A 24,025-nucleotide genomic window follows, 5' to 3' on the forward strand; every position below is an offset into this window, starting at 1 on the left:
TATGTACCCATCAAGCTGGTTTTATTTTACAAAACAGCTTATTTTATTGGTAACTGGTTACCTGTACCGTCTTTGACATTATCAAACAGCATTACACAAAAAAGTTTTGCATTAAAATCCATTTCTCAAAAGTTTACAAATTATTTTCTGCACTATTACTGTATAATGCCAAAGAGGACAACATCGTCTAATTGCAACTGATATAAAGTATTTATTTCAAAGACAGAGTCAGATACAAAAAAATGACTTCACAGAAAGACTTAATGAAGCTGTAGACCCGAAATTAAAAAACTATGAAATAAACAGAAATATCTTCATTAATTGAATGTATCATGCACTTAAATTACATCTACAATTTAGTGTGCCCAGTCGTTTGGAATTGTGAAGTGGAAGACGATGAGATTCTTGTTAGCATAACTTGTGAAGAATAGAAGCACATCACATTCTACCGCATATGATACAACGGCTTCGTAATTTTAATAAAAGCTTTTATTCCTTCACTTATAATTTCGGTTATAAGCAAAGGAACGTCGGGTGAGGAAGCTATCTGCATCCGATAGACAAGGAATGGCTTCTCTTCTCCATCCGCAGCCGCTTGCCTCAAACAGGGCGCAAATACTGTGAACGACTGTAACACTCGTGTTGTACAACGCGCAATACCCAACAGATAGCTAGCGTGTGTGTGTGTGGGTGTGTTTGTGTGTGTGTGTGCGTGCGTGTGTGTGTGTGTGTGTGTGTGTGTGTGTGTGTGTGTGCGCGCGCGTTAATAGCGATGCAGGAGGCAACAGAAAGCGTACCCTTACTTGAGTTTCACCTGGACCGCTCGTAGTGTCTATATATAATACAAGAAGCTGGTGACAATGCTTCGAAACGCTTTTCGTCGGATCGTCTACGATAATTTGCACAGTGAAATATTTGTTGAGCGATCGTTATCAATTAATGGTGTATTTCATGTGTTCGTCAGCGCTGTTGACTCCATTTTTTGCGCGATATTTGGACAACAGGCCCCGTCGTCTCACTCTAATGCTGCGAGCTCTATTGTTACGCATTCGCTCCCTGGGCTCCAACCAGACACCAACCAGATTACAACCAGCGAGTACGCTTAATAAAACAGCTTTCAGCCGGCTTGTTGATTCTGTTTAATCAACAACCCGGCTGGACAACCGAAACCTCAGCATTATTCCATCACTCGGAGAAAACCTGTGACATAAAGCGTCACGAAACATTTATTCGAAAGTGATCGTTTCCACAATAACTTTGAGACGTGTAACTGTCGAAATCAAGTATCCGTTCATGAGTTCAAACAGTGATTTCCCACGAAAGAAAATAAATTTTGCTTCTATGTAAAAAAAGATATACCGAAATTTTCTGACGTCCAGTTAACGCGATATAAACAGCGCTACAGTAGAGAGGTGTTTAGAAAAGAATGGTGTTTACAAGACGTATAGCCTATTTTGCGTAAGAGACATTTCTGAAATTAACAGAGCAAAAACTGGTGCTCTTATTTCAACATCAACTCTAGCAGTTTGTTTCTTACAACTTTCCTTACAAGGGGAAAGCAATGCTGCAGTTATTTTATTGTCATGAAGCTAAAAAAAACAAATCGTGTACACCTTCAGCTTTCTCGTACTCATCATCTCACAGATAAAGAAGGCTTCATCCAGCCTTCAGTGTAAATTACAGAATAAATCGACTGTCAACGGAGTGATAAACATCGTATGTTTATTGCTGTCGCAATGATTAACAGCAGCTCTGAAAAGTGAAGTACAACAAGTTCCCCATATCCGGCTAGTAGATTATCCGTACATGGTTCAGAGACATTAAAAAAATAAAAGCATTAAGCTTGAAATACCTTATTACAATTATAACGAATACTTTCGTTTGGAATACAGATATCTGGTTGAGCAGAAGCAGGTGACGGGAACGTACGCGAGTGGCTAAATAGCGGTTCCTGTGAAGTAAGATTTGAACAGTTAAGTGGTGCGAATATAGGACACAAAATGCTATCGGGCAGCACGTTGACTGACGGAGGACATCTGAAAAGTCCGAAGAAGGGCAGTTCGTTTTGTATAATCGCAAAACATGGAGAGAGCGTCACAGATATGACACGCAAGTTTATATGGCAGTAATTGAAACAAATGCGTTTCTCGTTCCGACGAGATCATTTCACGGAATTTCAGTCATGAACTTTATCTGCCGAATGCGAAAATATTTTGCCTACTCCACCCTACATGTCGAGAAATCATCATTGTAATAAAATTAGAGAAATCAGAGCTCGCCGAGCGCGATTAGCCGAGCGGTCTAAGGCGCTGCAGTCATAGACTGTGCGGCTGGTCCCGGCGTAGGTTCGAGTCCTCCCTCTATCATGGGTGTGTGTGTTTGTCCTTAGGATAATTTAGGTTAAGTAGTGTGTAAACTTAGGGACTGATGACCTTAGCAGTTAAGTCCCATAAGATTTCACACACATTTGAACATTTTTATCAGAGCTCACACAGAGAGAGTTAAGCTTTCACTTTCTCGCACGCTGTTAGAGAGTGGGACGCCAGATAAATAGCCTGAAGGCGGTTCGATCAGTTGTCTGCTAGGCACTTCAGTGCGAAATGAAGGATATGGGTGTAGATGTATATCTACCTCACGCCCACCGAGGCACTGAAACGCGTTGATATGTTATTACAAGGTGCAGGACGAAATTCATTTGACTATGCTGACGGTTGAACGCCAAAATATGAGGATCCTGTTTATAAATGGAGCGAATAAAGATGTAAAAAATTGGGAAAGTCCCGAAGGAGCTTTGAAACCAAGTGATGATACGAAATAGAGTGTGTCTAAAGTGCAGAGTTTTCAGTTTGCAGAGTGATACGAGTAAATAATGCTGTAGACTTTCAGATGTGATGAGTTTCATGTTTCTTAAATAGCAATTGCAATGAAAATTACGTATATTTTGAATCGCACGTGTGCTTCCACTGTCCGTGCAGTCTCGGAACTGCTTTTTGAGAGGGAGCTTGCAGTGATTAATAAGCTAGCGACAGTGGGTGACAAAGCACGAGACAGGGTCGCCAGTGTTTCTTCACGTGGCGGCGTGAGCCGGGAGAGGCGCAGGAGGAGCGGCGGAGTTACCTGGTGGCGAGTCTACGCGGGCGTCATGCCTGTCTGCCGGCGGCGCCGCTCGCTGGAGCCGCTCTGCTTAGGCCGCTCTGGGGGACGGCCGGCGCGCCACTGGAAGCTGTGGCGGATGGACGCCGCGCGCCGAGGGACCGGGCTCCGCGCGCAGCGCGCATGCGCGGACGCCGCACCGCCGCGCCGGCCTCACGTGCTCCGCCGAGGCGCGCAGCGTCGTCCGTCCAGCACCGGCGCGCGCGAGAGAGCGGGCGGCGCGGCCACTGGCTGCGTAGGCATCCCGCAACGCAGCAAGTGATGCGCAGGTCTCCCTCGAACCAAGCTGCCGCCTCGGTATCTCCTCTACAGGGAGCTCTAAAAGTAACACGACCTTATGGTAAAATGACCAAATTAAGAAAGAGGTCTCACTGGAACACATTTGCCGATTCAGTGCCATCTCTGTCTCACCAGTCGTAAGCCTTAAATACAGGGTGGCGCACGAAATGTGTTACCAATTGTTTCTTTCACAATTTACGACTCACATTAAGTATCCCGCTGGGATCTCTCATAGAGTAAATATCTCTGGAGTGAGCATTGCGTTCTGCGCATGTTGCAACATTAAACCAGGACTGTCACGTGTTTTCGGGACTTCGCTGTGCGTGTGTGCTTTCTGCAACGTTCGAAGTTTATAATGAGAGTTTTTGTAGTGTTTCACCGTTTGTTGATAGTGTAATAGCGATGGTGAATTACTGTTGTTGCTACGGATGCAAAGAAAAATATGTGCAAGGAGGGATAGTAACTTTTGATGGGTACATACCATGTAGCTCTAATTACAGTTATCATATTAGTAAGAGACACTCTATATGTTTAAAAATTTCGAGACGCATTATAATTAAGGCTTGATTCAGTAGACCTATTTTTCTACGATTTTATGACTATATGATAGATATTACGGCTCGGACAAAAGCTTACGAACAATCGCTTCCTCTCGTAAATTTACTAGTGGAACAGGAAATGGAATGGTTAGTTGTTTCAGCAAATACTATCCTCCATGCATTTATCAGTGACTTATCGATTATGTATATAGATTACTCAGTCTACTATTTATTTAATAAACTGGGAGCAAGTACGTAAAATACGTTAAATAAATACTTCAAAGTGTCACCAGTAAGAAAAATTGTGCTTTAGGTCGCAAAAACGAGAAAATAAATACGCAGAAATAGCAGAAAAAAAGGTTGAATTAGCAGCGATATAATCGCTAAAGTGCGGCAAATTCGGTGTTTTTCGGACACTTGCAAAAGTACTAGCGTACTGTTAAGTCGTTTTGCAAGACTATCACTGCAAAAATGTACTTCAGGCTCTGTAATACTAAAAAGTGCCGTATCATACCGAAAAGTACCAAAAATCGAGTGCATCTGAACTGTTTACACCTATGGCAAAGAAGCAGGATGTAATATCACTTGCCCTTAAAAGTTACGTAGCTGGTCTGTTCCCGGTATCAAATGGATACTGTTAAAATGTCTGCGCAACATATATAAATAATCCACGACACGTAAGAAAAGAATCCGTCTGTATTAGGGATGTAGTGACATTCTAAATATACAGGGCGCTATACGGACACACACACGACGTGCCGAGAACACGTGACCAGGCCGGCAATGTATGTTAACAACACAAAAGCTGTTCTGCGCATGTGAATGCTCACTCCAGAGATATTTACTCTATGGGATCTCTACAGCAGTACCAGCAGAGCTTGGAAAAACAAATGAGTTACGAAATGACGTGTAATTCACGATACTGCCTCTAGGAGACTAGTGGGCAGCAATGGCTGACAATGGAAGACAGACGACACAGTAACGATCGGCAGTTGTGTACAGGGAGGAACAGTATTGGAAGCGAAGCGACCTCGGCCTCAGCCTGTTTGTTCGCCGGAGAATATTGAAGCGGTACGAGCTGCTGTACAGAGAAGTCCCGGAAAATCGTGTAGAAAGGCGGCAGTGCAACTGGGAATATCCAGATTCTCCGTTCAACGCATTCTTAAAAGTGACCTGTGCACAGAAGCTCACTGAAGAACACAAGCAGCAGGGACTACTGTTTGCTCAGTGAGCGGAGGTTAGGGACGAAACTCTCAACAACGTTTGGTTTTCAGACGAAGCGCATTTTCATTTAGACGGTGTGGTTAACAAACAAAATATACGCTTTTGGGCCACTGAAATCTCACAAGTTCTTCATGAACGACTACATTTCGCTCTGAGGATTACAGTGTGGGCAGCAATTTCCAGTCACGGATTTATTGGACCCTTTTTCTTTGAAGAAACTGTGAACAGCGAGAGCTATTTGAGCATGCTCCGCAATAGCTTCATTCCACAGCTTCTTGCTACTGCCTTGTCCTTCACCACGCAGTGGTTCATACAAGATGGAGCAAAACTAACACACTGTAGTAGTTTAAACTGTAGCTCACTAACATAACTATAATAGCAAAAGCTGCATTGTAACCTAATTTGTGTATCACTTTATGACCCACTAATCATGTTACGAGGTGGGTTAACATCTATAATTAGTATTGTTATGGAAATAAAGAATATTTAAAAAAAAAAAAAAGATGGAGCAAGGCCACATACTGCGAACACTGAAACGCGTATGTATTCAGTACAGCGATGGCGAGCCATGAGAGAATCTCTGACCAGAGAGTTGTTTATCGTACTAGTCTGCGCTTGACCGCGCGAGAGTTCAGTTCAGTTGGAGGGTAGTAGTCAGTGCTAGTAGCGCGCGAGAGTCAGTCGCAGTTGTGTGTGAGGAGTCGGCGGGCGTCGACATGCGCCTCTGGTCAAGGTTCAGGACTAGGTATATTGTTAATTAAGGTAATGAAGCAACATTGAGCTCAGCTAATAATGTATGGTAATTGTAATTAATTTGTTCAAGAATCGCCCCAATAATAATTTTGTTTTCAAGCCAAGCATTTTAACAAAACAAACATTTTATTGAAAGAAAATTTCCCATGCATTTCCTTAAAGAAAAAATTTACTTAAGTTCAAAGAATTTTTGCGATGCATTTCCTCCAAGCTATGGCGAAAAAATAAGAGCAGATGCAATTTTACTGAGGTAAAAACAGGGCCTAAGATCGACATTTCGGTCTATGTGCGTTTTCATTGTCATTGAGGTTTCATTCCTTTTATTGAATTGACTTTCTTTTTTGTGGGTGGTTACACATGGGTCAGATTGCTAGTTCACATTTAATTGTCATTGTCAATAAATTATTTTATTTGCTGGTAGGTTACAATAGGTTCTATTCTCGTTAACATTTAAATATTGTCTTTCAAAATTCTCCGGGGAGGTTACACTTGGCTCCATTTATATTAAATAATTGTCATTAAAATTTTGTGGGGAGGTTACAACACTGTGTTGGAGTTTTTACACGAGTATTTCGACATGCGGATCATTTCACTCATTTTTCCAGGTCGCTTCAATGACGGACAAAATTGGCCCCCCAATAGTCCAGACCTCAATCCATGTGACTTTTTTCTTTGGGGGTACCTAAAGTAAAAAATTTTCCCGAAACGTCCACGTGATTTATTGAAGCTCAGAAGACTTATTCTTCAAGGTAGCAGTGAAATTACGGAAGACATGTGCCATAGGGTAATCACTAACTTCAGTGTTCGTTTGAAGGAAGTTAGGAAAAACGAAATGGTGGACATATTGAGCATGTGCTGAGTTAGAACAAATCTCCATGGATGGCTCTTCATTGTAGTATATGTTCCTTTCAGATTGTATTGACAATAAAGTTTATCTTCAAAACAAAATGGTAACACATTTCGTGCGCCTCCCTATATGTCTACTGCCAAAGTACATTGTCTGACAAGAGGAATGAAGCATTAGAAGGGGAGAAGGAAACGAATTGAAAGCTCACCGGTGGTCTGGATGCATGCACTGATTCGGCTGGGAAGGGCGTCATGAAGTCGTTACAGCCTCTCCTGGGACACGCAGGCCCACAACTTTCTACCTCGTCGTCGATATTGTGTATACTGGCACTGTGACGGAGCTGACTCCATGCATGTTCTCTCTGTCAGTGGGAGAATCTCAACATTCCGCACACATGCCTTGCAAGAAGGTCGTTTCTAACTGGTCTTTGTTATCGTGGGTACTGTCACTGGTATGAAGCTGACGTCTGAACTGGTCTCATACATGCTCTGTAGGGACCTATTTGGGAATGTTGGTGGCCACGGGAGACCCTCATGATCCCGCACAAAGGTTGCAGAGAGAAGTGCCATCTAAGGACATCTTTAACTGGTCCTTGATGTCCTGCATACTGGCTTACCTATGAGCTGGTCTCATATGTGTTTGTAGGGGACATAGTTGGGGGTCATTGTGGCCACGGGAGTACTTCAACATCCCACAGACAGTTCTTAGAGACATTTGCCATGTCAGAATGATGTTTTTAACTGGTCCTCGTTCTGGATACTGTTACTGGTGCAGAGATGATGTACGAGCTGGGCCCATTCATGTTCTGCTTGGGATATATTTGGGGATCTTTGTGGCAACAGGAGGATCTCAACATCCTGCACACACTTCTGAGAGACAAGTGCCATCTGAGGACGACATCCTTCACTGGTCCTCCATATCGTGGATACTGGCACTGCTACAGAGCTGACGTCTAAGTTGGTCCCACTCATATCCTGTCAGGGACATATTTGGGGGTCTTGGTGGCCATGGGATGACCTCAACATCCTGCTTACAGCTTGCAGAGACAAGTGCCATCTAAGGACAACATCTTTAACTGGTCCTCTACATGCTGGATACTGGTACTGTTTGGTAGGTGACGTCCAAGCTGGTAGCATACATGTTCTCTCAGGAACCTATCTGGGAATCTTGGTGACCATAGGAGAACTTCAATATCCGGCAAATAGGTCGCAGATACAAGATCCATGTAAAAGCGACATCTTTAACTGGTCGTTGATACCCCAGATACTGGCACTAATACTGACCTGACATCCAAGCTGATCACATACATGTTTTGTGTTGGACTTCTTTGGGACATTGGTGGGCATGGGAGGATCCTGACATTCTGTTCACAGGTCACAGAGACAAGTGCCTTCTAAGGACGACATCTTTAACTCGTCCTCGATATCCCAGATATTGGCACTGGTACAGAGCTGACGATCGAGCTGATCCCCAACATAATTTGGCAGGGACCTATTTGAGGTATTTGAGGATCTTGGTGGCCATGGGATGACCTCAACATCCTGCACACAGCTCTCAAGGACAAGTGCTGTCTAAGAACGACATTTTTAACTGGTCTTCAACATTCTGGGTACTGGAAGTGGTACAGAGCTGACTTCCGAGCTGGCCCCATATGTGTTCTACTAGAACACATTTGCGCAGCTTGGTGGCCACGGAAGCACCTCAACATTCCACAGACTGTTCGTAGAGACACGTTCCGGGTAAGAATGGGCGTTATCCTATTGAAAAATGGCAAAACGATACTTTCAAATGAGACATAACACAAGAGGTGTACCATAGTGCTATGAGACTTCTCTCAGTCCGTATTAGCCATCACCTAAAATGTCATGTGCTATCCATATAACCGATCCCCACATCATGACATCACGTGTAACATTACCATGCATCACCAGGCCTTACAAGAAGGAGTCCTCTCGCCAGTTTGTCGCCATAGTTGACGACGACAATTATCCAGTATTGTGCAGAACTGTGATTCATCATTGAACACAACGTGGTGCCATTCATCAGCAGTCTATACTTCTTCATTATGGCACTACTCGAAACGCAGCCATTTCTGTTGTGATGTTAATGGCAAGCTATGCGTGGCACGCTACCACATTCACTGATTGCTATTAGTGTCTGACCAATACTGTAGACTGACACAGAATATTTGAGGGAGGGCCAACTCTTTATCTATTATGGCAGACTCAGATGTGAATGGTTTACAATGAGCTGGGGCACATCCTTCATTCTGATGGTCACATGTGGTCGACCGAAACCTTGATCACAAGTGTGACTGCCCTCACATTCCCATGCAGACCAACACTGGGCCACTGTCACTTCTGAATGCCGCCACAAATGTTGATATTACATGATTAGATCATCTGGCCAAATAGAGACTCAAAATCAGGCCCTTTTCAAACTCTGTCAGGTTCTGATAACGCTGTCTCATACAACTACGTGGCATCTCCATGTTCTTTAGAGTGATCATGCAACGTCTGACGCTGTTCATCCCCATAATATACCCTACCAGGCCCGGTAAGAACTCTAAACGTGAACGACACTAATTCACTCTGGTGGTCATTCTGCCAGTCACAGAGAATTGCAACTCTAATAACTTACATATCTGTCGATGATGTGTACTTTTATGAAGCTGCGTTGACATCCAACTATGCCATCTGGCTGCTTCACTTTTTTCCTTATGGTGCGTACTCTCTGAAAAATGTCAAATAAACTGTAATCCGCCACATCTTTACATGTTTTAACGACAGGCGTAAAGGTATTACATTTCCGCTATAAGTTCCATCTGTTCTTATATTACATCAAAAACTCCACTATTACACAACATTACATACACCATCAGACATTCTTAAACTACACTTCTCATTTACTCCGCAGACATTCTAACTACATGTAAACTGTGGGTTGGTATTTATGGTGGAAAATTCAGAATTGTATGTAATCTTTCGTTTCTCAGAAAATATTAACTGAAAACTAAATCTGGGCAGCTGAGAAACATCCTGTTACAGCTCATAAGGAACTGCAGCAACACATCATTAAATTACTTTCTGCGTTTCGGTAACAGTGTAAGGTTCAGTTTTGTAAGAAGCGGCAAGAAGGCAACATATAAATATAAATCAAGAGACCGAGGGAACTGACGACATCATTGACCCATGCAAACACTGATCCAAGTAGGATATTATCTGCTGACAGAAACTCACACGTAATCCACTGACTTCTGATAAAAATTCATTTACCACACAAAATCTGTGACATAGTTGACATAAAATTCCGTCTGAGGCCTGCGATCAGTTTTATGTTAATAATTGGCCACGAATGCTGTACAATCGCAATAAAGTCATGAGATGTTCAATTGACTCTTTTATTAGAACTTATTCTAATAAAAGAGTCAATTGAACATCTCATGACTTTATCGCGATTGTACAGCATTGGTTGCTAATTATTAACAAAAAATATTTTTCAGCACTTGCGCAAGAAACAGATGCCAGACTAGCAACAAAGGCGTCGCAAAGAATCCTTCGGACAACAACAATATGTAGCCTTCATGCTGATTAACTTCTCTGGTCTTAGCACTCTCGATTGACACCTGATCTGACATTTTCTACGAGCTGGAGAGCTGGAACTTTCACAGCTGCTTGATGGTGTACTTGTTTGGTATTCGCCTCCATATTTTTCTGTGAAGCCATTCTGGATCTCAACAGAATTGTTACACACAGGGAGAACAGTAATAAAACCCACAAACTGCAGGGACGGCAGAATGGAGGAAATGGAGGAAAAAAGGTCCTATGAACATTTGTCCGGAAGTGCATCGTTGGCACGGTATATGGCGCTGAAAAATGACGTTCCTCTGACATCATGTCGTGTGTTTTTTGTGTGTTGGAGGCTGTGCCGCTGATTCATCGTACTGCAAGCAAGCTGTTCTGGTAAAGGTTGCTTCGTCCGTAAAGAGGACTGATGACAGAAATCCCATAATTGTGATGCTCTGGTGCGAAAACCATCGACAAAATCCTTCCCGTAGAGGAAAATCCGCTGCTGATAATCCTTGCTCTCGATGCAAGCGATAGGGATTGTAGCGGCTGTCATGCACGATACATGCAGTCGCATTTTGGCTTACTCCATGTTGTTGGGCCACTTCTCTGGAACGTCTGCTACGGTTCAGTACCCTGTGGTGTATGCACAGTCCGCCACCTCCCTGCACGTCGTCTGTCTGTAAGGACCCATGTTGGCACTGTTCGACAAATTAATATCAATTGGACAAAGAAGATACAATCTACCTTCAAAGGCAATCCATACTTATCACAACAGTATATTGGCTCCAATAGTAGGACATGCATCCAGTGTGTGGGCCCACAGGTTAGCTCTGGTGCGGCCTGCCGCTGCTGTCAGGCGAATACAGAGGAATGTTTTGATGAGATGTAGTGGGACATTCAACACCAGTCCCACAGATGCACTATTGGTAATCATGGGGTTATGCCCACTAGACTAGATAATAAGGCAGCAGGCAGCCTTCTACTGGCTGCATAAACGAAATACTGACAAAGTGCAAAATATTATGGACATTCCCGTGATAAGTGTTAAAGCTATTAAAGAAAGAATGCTTGACATTTGGAAGGAAGAATGGAATAGGTCTAATACTGGACGCAGAGTCCACATGTTTCTACCTACCGTAAGCGAAAGATTAAAGAACAAAGTAATGGTTCAAATGGTTCAAATGGCTCTGAGCACTATGGGACTCAACTGCTGTGGTCATAAGTCCCCTAGAACTTAGAACTACTTAAACCTAACTAACCTAAGGACAGCACACAACACCCAGCCATCACGAGGCAGAGAAAATCCCTGACCCCGCCGGGAATCGAACCCGGGAACCCGGGCGTGGGAAGCGAGAACGCTACCGCACGACCACGAGATGCTGGCAACAAAGTAATAAAGCTCTCGCAGGGCCTAGTTCATTTCCTTACAGGTCACGGTCCCTATCCTACGTACGTACATCGAATTGGGAAAGGCCAACATCAGAGTGTGACTGTGGTGCCCATGAGGGATCACGAGAACATACAGTGTTTGTCTGTCCAATAAACGAACAAGTTGTCTCAATTGATGCAGCTTTTACAAACGAGAAATGTTGAGGAAATTTTGAGGAATAGAGACTTGCTCGACAATTTCGCAAAACTGGTAAACATAATCTCAAAGGAGGCTCAGCAAGCCTATCTTGTGAGAGGTTAACTAGTACACGAATATGTCACACAGTGCTAATCTGGTAGTCAAAGTCTGCACTGTTACCAATAGTGGCAAAACCTGGACATGACAGAGCGAATCCGTCCTGGGATGAGGCGAAAATTGGTCGGATCGCCTGGGGATAGGTCGCCATACTTCTGCTGACATGAATTAGAAGAGAGCCTGGAATGTCGCGCTGGTTGGCCTCCCATTGCTGGGGCAGTGATCGGGAGGCCTGGAGTCGTACTGGTGGAGCTTGCCTCTCGATAATCCGTTAGCATGTGCGCGCTCAAGATCTATTGCGCACAAATGTAAATATGTAAATATATTGTTTGTTTAAATCTTTTCTAACATTCTGCGTGGTGTCTGTCTGTTCTAAGTCGTGTCTCCCTACCACATTCGCGCAACGACGCTCTGAGCGTGTTTTTTAGGGAATTGACTAGTTTGAACCTGGGACCTGTTGCTGGTAAGGAGACGCCGGACCACACATGACATGTAGAGTTCAGAAGAGTTCAGTGAGACTAGCGATGATATAACCAAATACTTAATGATTTCAGCGTCAGCTCCAATGCACTCCCTGTAAAAGAATCTTAATACTAACTAAATTTAGAGGAAGGGGTTCAAGGCTTTCCTATTTTTAGTTAGCTGGTAAAATAACGTCGAAAAAGCAGTTAAGTTTACCATTGACAATTTTATTGTACTCACAAAACATTGTGCACTATTGATAAAAGGAAATTTTTTAATACAGGATGATAAAAACCAACTGCGTTCAACAAAAATGTGAACGAATATTCCCTGAATGGGTTTCCAACTTCTACAATGGATCGAAGGATGACCTATGCCATATCACATCTATGACCTAGGTTTAAATTAAGTTTCACAAAAGATAAAACTACCAAAATGGTCTACAGTGACCCTCAATTATCTTTAGTTACTTATCTAACTTGTCGTAAATTACAGTGGCTGATGTGGCTTCTCAATAATTATATAACAGAAAAATCATCGGGTTTCAGATTTTAACTTACGTAGCAAATGTGAATACCATGAGCTTCAATTGACAATTGACATTTTTACCTTCAGACTGAAGCACCTCATGAATAAAAAAAAACTCGAAATTCCGGCAACAGGTGATATAAACTGAAGTGTGGAAAAGTGTCGAAAAGCTTAGGTAGATCAAACAGGCAGGATGTTTGACATACGTTTCAAAGAGCACGCATCAGTACCGATAGTAAAACAGCGTTTAGTGAACATTTTATAATATCTAAACACTCTGTTGGAGCCATTGACACAAATTTGTTACAGCCTAAGGGACATCATCTGACAATGCTGGAAGAAACTGCCTGCCACTATATTACATCATCAGAATGGCTTTATTGATAGTGTATTTTTTAGAAACACTGAAACCTTTTTCCAGCGGTCTATCTCGACACAACGTCAGCATCAGCAACAACCACTCTAACCCAAAAGAGGCAATGGCGTTCATCGAACTCACACACCGTTCTAACAGGAAGCCGCCTGAAGACTGATTCCCGTACACGCTGCAAAAACAATGCCACCAAGCCGATTCAAATACAGTTAACTACGTCACCTCCTGTTCCTTGGAATTTTAGTTGCTTCACATAGTTCCATTTTTATAATTTGATTATTTTACGGCTTTTACAGTTTTATACATTCAATGTTTTGGCTTTTAATATTATTTTTAAGAAATTAATTTCAGTTCCGTCATATTTTTATAAATTTACTATTTTATACCTCACACAGTTTTATACTTCTATCATTATTATTATTTACATTTTATGGCCTTCATTGGAGCACTCAAGCCAACTTTATACAAAGAATTTTTCAGTTTCCTGTCAGCCCAGTACTTCTTCATTCTCTCGGATGTCACCCTTTTTTCTTCATCGGAAATCTCCCTTCCTATTGTCTGTTTATTGATTCTCGTTTGCAGTCTGATTTGTTTGTCTGTGAGATTCCTGATTTTGTCAGTTTTGTTTCTTAGGTCTTCCAATGTAAACTGCAGCTCATCCGTAGCTTCCTTGATTTCTGTAATCCACTTAATGTTGCACTTACTATTTCACAATTTTTCGATTATTCTCCTGATGATCCTGTTCTCTGGTGTTCTGATTAGATGTCCAAAAAATTAAACGCGTTTCTTCCTCATTGTGCCCATTACCGGTTCTATTTCCTTGTAGCCTGTTTCAAGCTACTCTCCAGTGTCCACCTTTCTGCTACGATTTGTTGATGGACGTTCTGATGATTCGTCTCCCTATTTTGAGTATTTTGTCTATTTGTGCAGTGTTAGTTGTTTCGAAGGTGGTTTCACTTGCGTATGTTATTTCTGGTCGAGTGACTGTTTTGTAGTGTTTTAATTTTATTGCTACTGACAGGCTTTTTTTGTTGTAGGTGTTCTTGGTGATATATTGTGCTCTAGTCAATTTGTTTATTCTGTTATGCCATGTTGGCTTTTCATTTATGTTATATGTTATGATTTCTCCCAGATATTTAAAGTTATCTACAATTTTCATTTCTTGGTTTCCTATGGCAATTTTGTTTATGAGTGGTGGGTCAGTTAACATGATGACTGCTTTTGCAAAGGATATTCCAAGACCAATTTTCTATGCTATTTCCTGTAGAGAGATAACTTGTAGTTTGGTTTCCTGAATACTGTTGGACAAGAGAACAAGTTCATCAGCAAATCCTAGACAATTTTCTGCCTTTGGGTCTTCCAATTTGGATGTTCTTTGGGCTAGTCTTGTACCATTGCCTTATTATGTATTTATACTTTTATTACTATACAAACTTATTTATCATTTTAAAGTTAATTTTATTTTATACAATTTTTAAATTTCTTTCGTCTTTTTACACAAGGTACTACGTTCTAACGAACGTAAATACTTGATACTGAGGTCATTCCTCCCACTCCCTCTCCCTGCTTTCCCTCTGCTATTCCAACACCATCCTCACCATCACCACCCCCACACCCACCACCACGACCTTTTCGCCCCTCCTTCTCTCCTCTCTCCTCTCCCCTACCACCACTAGTAGCCTAGTTAAGCCAGGGACAACAGCTACAAACTGCAGTTTTCTGATGTGCAACTCCTGTGTAGACACGACAGTTGCTTACGCATCTACATAGAACTGAAGATGATCAAGTGTGATCGAAACTGCTCTTCTGTAAAATAAAAAAAAGTGCAAGTGAGACGGAAAAAATAAACAATTTAAGAAGTTTCAAACATCAAAGCAGGTGCTGGATTTTCTCACAGCAAATATGTCGGCTATAGTGACTCCGAACTACGTCTTAAACATGTTTTTGGAAACCGAACTACTGAACTGCCGGTATCAATTTCGAATCCTCTAGCTCTGTTCACGAAGAAATCAGTTCCTCTGGTCGCTCAGTTGATACAAAAGGCAGCAGATTATTGAGGCCAAATTGATGCCAGAAATCTCTCTACGCAGTTCTGCACCATCGTCTAGTACATAAAGCACAGTTTCACGGTATACCGCAACAGGTATGGCATTGGAGTGAAAGCTTCCAAGCGACCAGAACTGAGTACGTCTTTTAAATGCTGTAACACATCGCGTTAGGATCATCGCCAGAACGCCAAGTGCCGTGACGAGCTCGTGCGTAGCCGCGTAAGGCCGGAAACAAAGGACCAGTCGAGAAGCAATTAATGAATAAGAAAACGGTTGACAGATTTAGGACCTTTTGGTGAGAAACAAACCAGTGCTTATCAAACGTATTTCGTTTTATATAAAAATTCAACCAGCAATCAAACCATCTAAATGACTACAGACAGGAGAGAATTTAATAATAATTCCCCTCATGCAGAGAAACCGAGGCCTGTAAACAGATTACGGATGCCCTCATTTGGAGAGGAATCAATAATTGTTCAGTATGGCGACGATCATTAGAAAGATTCAAATTTAAACGGAACGTCTTCTAGGGCTTGAGGAGCGCACGAATACAAGAAAGCCCGCTGTTCTTACGAACGAGTCAGCGCCCGTTAGGAAACCTGTGGGCAAGCAGGAAACGGCAAACTCTGCGGACCAGCAGGCGACAGCTGGTCAATTGGCCACTCAGTAAGTTGGCACCAGAACTAGATTTTTCAGCCGTAGGCACACTAGTGTGATGTGCAGGTCCGCTAACAAAATCCCTGAGCATCGATACTCCGTCCCACACTCTGCAACGTCTTCTGGGAAGGACCACCAGCTGCGACTTCGCTACAGACACGCTCCACCACGCTGCAGTATAGTTTAAAGATTCTTTACTTCGGGCGCAGTCTAGTAATGACGCTGGGATTCGATAGCCGTTTCTCTCGTTGGGCGTTCTCGAATATTTCGGAGTACTGCGGTACGGTTCACCGAAGACTGTCACCCCTCTTTTCTTGCTTGACCCTAGTTCTCATGGTTATGTATTCCATCCCCGAACTGTTGTCAAATTAGACTTGTGTGGTTATAGATCAATATTCTATGTATATGTCGTGCTGGAAAGTTTCCATGTCTGTGGAGGCTGTGTACCTCATTCTTCACTGATTTCAGAAGAAAACATGTCTGTTTTTTATTTTCTAAATGAGGTAGTTGAAGATTTGGTATTATTGCCACCTTTTCCCAGTGTCCATTGAAATCAGTGGCTCCCTGCAAGTAAGGTCGTAGTCCGTGCCTTGCAGACAGCCTGAATCTGCATAAAAAGTTAATGAAATGAACTGATCGTATGGCATTGTCGGCCGGGACGCCCCATTCGGGGGAGTTCAGCCGCCGTATTGCAAGTCCTCTTTAGCTGACGCCACATCGACGACTTGTGAGTCAGTGATGATGAAAATTATGATGAAGGACATACAACACCCAGTCCCCTAAGAGATCCCGACGGTCTATCAGTACTTTTATCGCCCGCTAGCTGGGGCAAAGGCTTGTCATTCAGGCTGCCTGCGATACAAGAACCGTGGCAGCCAGCTTAGATGTCGCCGTGCAGTGTTGAGATTTCGCGAAAATAAAAAAGCTGGCAGCTGATGCTCAACAGAAATGAATGTCTATCTCGACCACGCTGGGGTTGAAACAAATCTTCTTCTTTTATGTGATGACAATAAATTTTAGAGCAACCGTCTTAAATTGCGTAGAAAGTTTTATGTACTGTATTTATTCACGACTGGATTCGGACCGGTTGTCCATTATCAAATCATCCTTGTACATAAGCCTTGCTTTACAATCAGACGTGCATGTGCTTTTACTGGCCAGTAGCTTACATGAACAAGTGGCTGTAAAGCAACACTTACACTGTAGTGACTAAAGTCATGGGATACCCCCTTATATCGTCCCGGACTTCCTCTTGGCCCGTGTAGTGCAGCAACTCGACGTCCCACGGACTCAACAAGTCCCTGATTGTCCCTTGCAGAAATACTGAGCCGTGGTGGCTCTATAGTAACCATAATTGTGACAGTGTGGGGCGGGGCGGGTTATAAAAATGTTTGCTCTTTCGACGTACTGTTGACTGCAGAAGTTCCACCTAACTCAGTACGGCGGCAGATCACCTGCCCATTTCTCTGCATACGTATGTACTGCGCTGACGATGTAAAAGCAGCGTTGAAGAAAACGCCGTCAATACTTACGTTGCAAAGTCCGTGTAAACTCTAGTAGCAATATATCCTGTAAATTCTTATAATACTTTTCGGGCGGAAAGTGGTTGCTTCGTTCTCTCAGTAAAATGTCAAAATTCTGAAACGAGCCTTTATTCCATTCCAGTTCAAAAAAAAAAAAATACCTGCCATAAGCCCACATGTAACTAGCGAACAACATCACCGTCCTCCGTTCACAGTTCATGTAACCCAATACACACGCAAGGCAGCCAGAAATGTACTTAAGTCCAACACGAAGAATTACGCAATTTCACAGTCAATACTCCGCTACTATATCTGAGTTTCACATTCAGTGGATTTATATTAAAGAAATTGCTCGCCAAATATTCCATATACTGATACGAAACATGCCACGCGGAATTTTACAAAGGCTGAAAGTTCACACGCGTTTATCTTTCCAACAAAACAATTCTAGAACTTCCGAACTTCACAAAACTGTCCGTAAATGCAACTGCTTCTACGGCAACACAATCTGGAAGCGAAATTCCAATAACTTCTTCATTTTACACATTATGCAGACAGACACGTTCAACATGACCTGCACGTTCAACAGCTACCCAGCGACTCGTCAATGCTGCTGCTTGCACAGTCTATAACTTCCTAGCAGTGCGCGGGAACTGCTAAACTCTGACTGGTTGGTCAAAATGGCCAGCCAATCAGAACAATCGTTCGAGATCATTCTCGCGCCAAAAATGTCCTACGCCAATTCCCAGTTGCATTCACATCGTTTCAATATGCAGGTATTAATATAATGTTAAACAAAACCAAACAAAAAGAAATCTAATCTGGGAATATATTTAGAAAATATTACTCTCCAAACGACAATTCTGGCTGCCTTCTTACAAAAGCAAGTACTCTTAGACATACGTCATCAGCAATGAGGGGAAAACACAACTTTCCCACTACACAGTTACGTAATGTGGTACAATATACAATATTGAATTTCTACGTATGTCCCACTTACACACTCTCACTCATTCTCATTCACTCCACAACAAGAAATTAAATAGATATTAATTAAATAATAAACATTTCTGGATTTTATATTACGAAAATGAAAAGTAGTTAACGTTTTCAGTATGAAAATCCAAAAAAACTGACCTGACATTTTGTGAACTCCAGTAACGATTTAAAACGATACTAAAAGACAAACTGTTATTATTCCTGAGATTTTTAGTCTAATTGTCGGTTTGGGGTATTTCAGGTAATTTCCTCTAACTCCGAAACTATGGCAGATAGAAGGCTGAAATTTTATACCATATTCTCTTGAATAACAAAAGGCAATGTATCGACTTTAAACAATATTAAATAATAATATAGTATATTTAAATTATTAGGGGTCTGAATATTCAGTCGCTCGAAGTGACACAGATACCGCTTTCCACGGCTAGCATCGCGACAGGTGAGAATGAGTCATTGCTAAAACACAACTGGCTGTCTCCTCCACAGCCAACGACCCCAATGCTACGGGTTGTTCTGCAAAGTAGCTTACTACATTAAAGTTATCGCTTATTGACTCGGGGCGTTACAAGTGTTACTAGTGCAGGATTTTGTGCACTAAATGACCTCCCGATTGTGTCCCATAAATGTTCGATTGGTGGTCAAATCATTCGCTCGAGCTGTCCAGACTGTCGCGAATAATTGTGGCCTGGTGATATGGCGAACTGTCATCCATAAAACTCCAGCGTTGTTTGGGATCATGAAGTCCATAAATGGATGCAGATAGTCTCCAACTAGCCGAACATAGCCATTTTTAGCCAATGACCGGTACAGTTGCACCAGAGGATCTAGTCAGTTCTATGTAAACACAGCCCACACCATTAAGGAGTCACCACCAGCTTGCACAGTGCCCTTTTGACAACTTGGGTCCATGGCCACACTCTAACCCCACCATCACCTTTTACCAGCTGACATAAAGGTTCATCTGATCAGGTCACGGTTTTTCAGTCGTCTACAGCGCAACCAATATGATCATAAGCCCCGGAGAGGCGCTGCAGGGGTTGTCGTGCAAAGCAAAGGCACTCATGTCGGTGGTCTTGTAGCCATGCACCGTTAATGCCATATTTCGCCGCACTGTCCTAACAAATACATTCATCGTACGTCCCACATTTATCTTTGCGGCTATTCCAAGCAGTGTTGCTTGTCTGTTAGCACTGACAACTCTACGCGAGCGCCTCTGCTCTCGGTCGGTAAGTGAAGGCCGTCGGCCACTGCGTTGCCCGTGGTGAGAGGTAATGCCTGAAACTTGGTAATCTCGACTCACTCTTGACACCGTGGGTCTAGGAATATTGAATTCCCTAACTATTTCCGAAATGGAATGTCCCATACATCTAGCTCCAAATATCTCTCTGCATTCAAAGTCTGTTACTTCCCGTCGTGCGGTCATAATCGCGTCGGTAACATTTCTACATGAATCGCCTGGATACCAATGACAGCTCCGCCAGTGCACTTGTGCAACAGTACAACCGTCATTTGTATATGTACATATCGTTATCCCATGACTTTTGTCCCCTCAAAGTGTGTGCACCGGTGATTTGATAATGGACAAGCCTTCAGAAACCAGTCATCTATACATATAAATGAAAGTCGTGTTAGTTACACTATTTACAACTCAAGAACGGCTGGACCGATTTGGCTGAAAATTGGTGGAGAGGTAGCTTAGAACCAGGAGACGGACATAGGATACTTTTTATCCCGTTCGACCGCTATAAAACATGGTATAACAAAAACGCATCTGGCATGGAATAACAAAATGCAAATGTCAGCTAAACGTCACTATAAAACGTGGTATAACAAAAACGTATCTGACATGGAATAACAAAACGCAAATGACAGCTCAGCATTAAAATTACCGTTAAATCTTCAAGCTATTGAAGAACCAACATGTAAGATTACAAAAAACTTAGCAATGGCCAAAGTCTTATCAGCATCCAAGATCATCATCTGGGACGAATGCACAATGGCTCATAAACGTGCATTAGAGGCACTTAACCGAACATTGAAAGATCTACGCAATGACTCGAGATGTTTTGGAGGAGCAATGATTTTACTGTCTGGTGATTTCCGCCAAACACTGCTAGTACTTCCAAGATCAACGGCTGCAGACGAAATAAATGCTTGCCTCAAATCATCGAATCTATGCCGCTATGTGAAGAAACTTCAGCTGACAACAAACATGAGAGTTGCATTGATTAATGATACATCTGCTGAAGATTTCTCTGAGCAGTTGCTGACTATCGGCAATGGTCGAGTACCTGTCGAAGAATCGAGCGGATTGATTTCATTTCCTCATAATTACTGTAACTTTGTCTCATCGAAAGACGAACTTATCAACAAAGTATTCCCAAACATCATTACTAACTACAAAAGTAATGAATGGTTGAGTGAGCGATCAATTTTAGCGGCTAAGAATAAAGATGTAGATGACCTAAACTACATAATTCAGAATGAGATCATTGGTCAAATGCGTTCATTCAACTCTATTGACTGTGTAACAAATGAAGATGAAGCCACCAACTATCCAATTGAATGTTTAAACTCCTTTGATGTGCCTGGGTTACCACCGCACAATTTACGCCTAAAAGTTGGCTCCGTAGTAATCATGCTTCGAAACATAAACCAACCAAAACTGTGCAACGGTACGCGTTTGGTGGTAAGTAAATTGATGAACAATGTTATTTACGCGACGATACTCAAAGGAAAATTCGAAGGTGAGGAAGTTCTCATTCCGAGGATACCGATGATCCCAACCGATATGCCGTCTGAGTTTAAAAGACTTCAATTTCCGATCAGTTTTGCATTCGCCATGACCATTAACAAATCACAAGGCCAATACTTGAAAGTTTGTGGTTTAAATCTGGAATATCCATGTTTTTCACATGGTCAATTATATGTGGCATATTCACATATTGTCGGAAGACAATGTGCGTTGTTTGTTCTTGCGCCTGATAATAAAACAAAAAATGTCGTGTATCACAATGTACTTAATTGAAGAGTGGAAGCTATGCACCAAAAAACATAAAGAATAATTAAAATACTTATTTTTTTATTTGTATTTCCTAATAAAAATTGAACTTAACACACAAAATCTGATTATTTATTGGCTTTAAGGCGGAACAGAGTTCGCCGGGTCAGCTAGTAAATAAATAAACTTAAGACAGTCCACTAACAGTTCTTGTAAGAAATGACTGAAACGCAATCCGCATAAATAGACGTAAAGACTTGATGTTCTACACAAACTGCAGTTTGGCCTTGCAGTCAGTCACCGTCATGAAGCACCATTTCATGTACAGTATGCAGCTGTGGAGAAGTCAGAAGCCAGACTGAGACTCAACGGATGTTTTCTAAGGATGCATGATTCATCCACGAAGGAGATCGGGCACATAACTTTTGTTCCATTAGTGCATGAACTCTTTTCGTCGTTATCACACGCCTACCAAGTTAATTTGACGGAATCTTTACAGGACGTCCAAAACTTGGTGCAATTAATCATTAGTTTCTATAGTTAGAGCAAGTGCGTCGCTGAAACGCTCAACAGACTGCAGTGGGAGCGGGCACAAGAAAGGCGTTGTGCGTCATATACATTCTAAGATTCAAAATTCTCAGATATCACGTTTCAATAAGAGCCACAAAGCACATAATTCCTACGACATACATCTCGTGGGAGAACACGAGAATGAAACTGGAGTAAGTAGTTATTTAAAGAAATACATCAATCCAGTCACTTTCTTATGTATTTCTATTGATGGCAATACACGTTTCGGCTTTTCACTCCTCTTCATTTGGCATAATACATATTCAGTCTTCTGCTGTACACTGCTAAATCATCGAAAGATATTTGTATGCTAGACCTGGACTATGGAAAAAGTTATTATTTCCATTTTACACAGAGCAGCACACTATCGGCCATGATGTTGACTGATATTTTTGTTTAAATCGAAAATTGTATCTCTGGTCAAAATTATATTTTACCTACGGCTTTTGGATGTACTATTTCTAGTTTAAGCCTCGGTAACACAAAAAAACTGAAATTAACTATCGTGGATGTGCTGATTGCTAGTTTGGTCATTTCATAAGAAAAGTACTGACTGGTTAATTGAACTATATTAATTATATAAATGATATAGTACGTCTTCATACAAAGAGTAAAATATTTAATATTAATTCTTCAATATGCTGTACTATTTTAATAATAATCAACGTAGTTTCATGAACCAGTCACTACTACACTGATTAAATAACCGTACCAGCATCCAGCACATTCGTGCAGAAGCTCAAACTAGGAATAGTACTTTCAGAACCTGTTAGTAAAATGTAGCTTGAACCGTGTGTATAATTTTCCGATGTAAACGAAAATGTCAGTTGGCAATACGCCCGATACTGTGCTGTTTTTGAGCAAAACACAAGGAAAAATGACTGCCACGATTAAAGAAAATGGTTCTGAGCACTATGGGACTTAACATCTGAGGTCATCAGTCCCCTAGAACTTAGAACTACTTAAACCTAACTACTCTAAGGACATCACACACATCCATGCCAGAAGCAGGATTAAAAAGGCGAAAATCGCAGCAACATCAACCAGTGTAGAAAGATGTACACCTAGCCGGAAATATATCGTAAATATACAGCAAGCCTAATATAGTAGCTAAATAAAATTGTTAATTTGCGTTGGCTATCTGCAGCATCCATATTGCTGTCGATGACTGAGTCACGCATTACACCAACTGAAGATGGGTGAAAACCCGGAAACGCGTATTGACATAAATAAAAATACACAAAAAATGACTGTTTCCTGTGTTTCTTCAAATAATATAATCCACAGCCACGGAGCTCAACAACCTATAACATGGATAAATTACAAGTAGGTTTTATACAGAAGGCTTTCGACAACGTTTCAGCTCGTGTCCCACTAGTGATTGGAAAAGAAAGGAAGTAAACGTCTCGGCAAACAGGTCGTGCATTAGAACGTTGAACATGCCGAGTTCCTGACGTCATAGCTTGAAAAAAGCACGTTGGGGAGTTTTTCCGAACTTTCAGAGCAATAGAGCCATGTCACGTTGTCCACTGAGATGCATGTCATCTCTCTTCAGTGCAGACTCGTGGGATGCCATATTGGTTTTCGATTGAAGCCCATGTGTATATATGCCGTTTCTAATCATCAGAAAATTTAGGATCTGTCGGAAATCCGTCGTTAAGCATGTGATTTGTTGTAATAAACTGAATAGAAACGTTATAGACCTATTGGTAGTTAAAGAATTATTGTAACTTACGTGTTATGAAAGTCTGCCGTTTCAAGGCGACGGCACGCTGAGGATCCGTAATAAATGCAATGTTCTTCGTACAATTTGTCA

General features: G+C 41.9%; 1 protein-coding gene across 1 annotated transcript in view; it reads right to left on the minus strand.

The window, feature by feature from the left end:
- Positions 1 to 3,208, minus strand: part of LOC126092719 (uncharacterized) — an 806,259-nt gene extending 803,051 nt beyond the window's left edge. The window contains exon 1 of the mRNA XM_049908443.1: positions 3,118 to 3,208. The gene's annotated coding sequence lies outside the window, so the exon portion shown is untranslated. The remainder of the gene's footprint in view (positions 1 to 3,117) is intronic.
- Positions 3,209 to 24,025: the final 20,817 nt, after the last annotated feature.

The sequence above is a fragment of the Schistocerca cancellata genome, chromosome 7 (genome assembly GCF_023864275.1).
Source record: "Schistocerca cancellata isolate TAMUIC-IGC-003103 chromosome 7, iqSchCanc2.1, whole genome shotgun sequence".
NCBI classification, from domain to species: domain Eukaryota; kingdom Metazoa; phylum Arthropoda; class Insecta; order Orthoptera; family Acrididae; genus Schistocerca; species Schistocerca cancellata.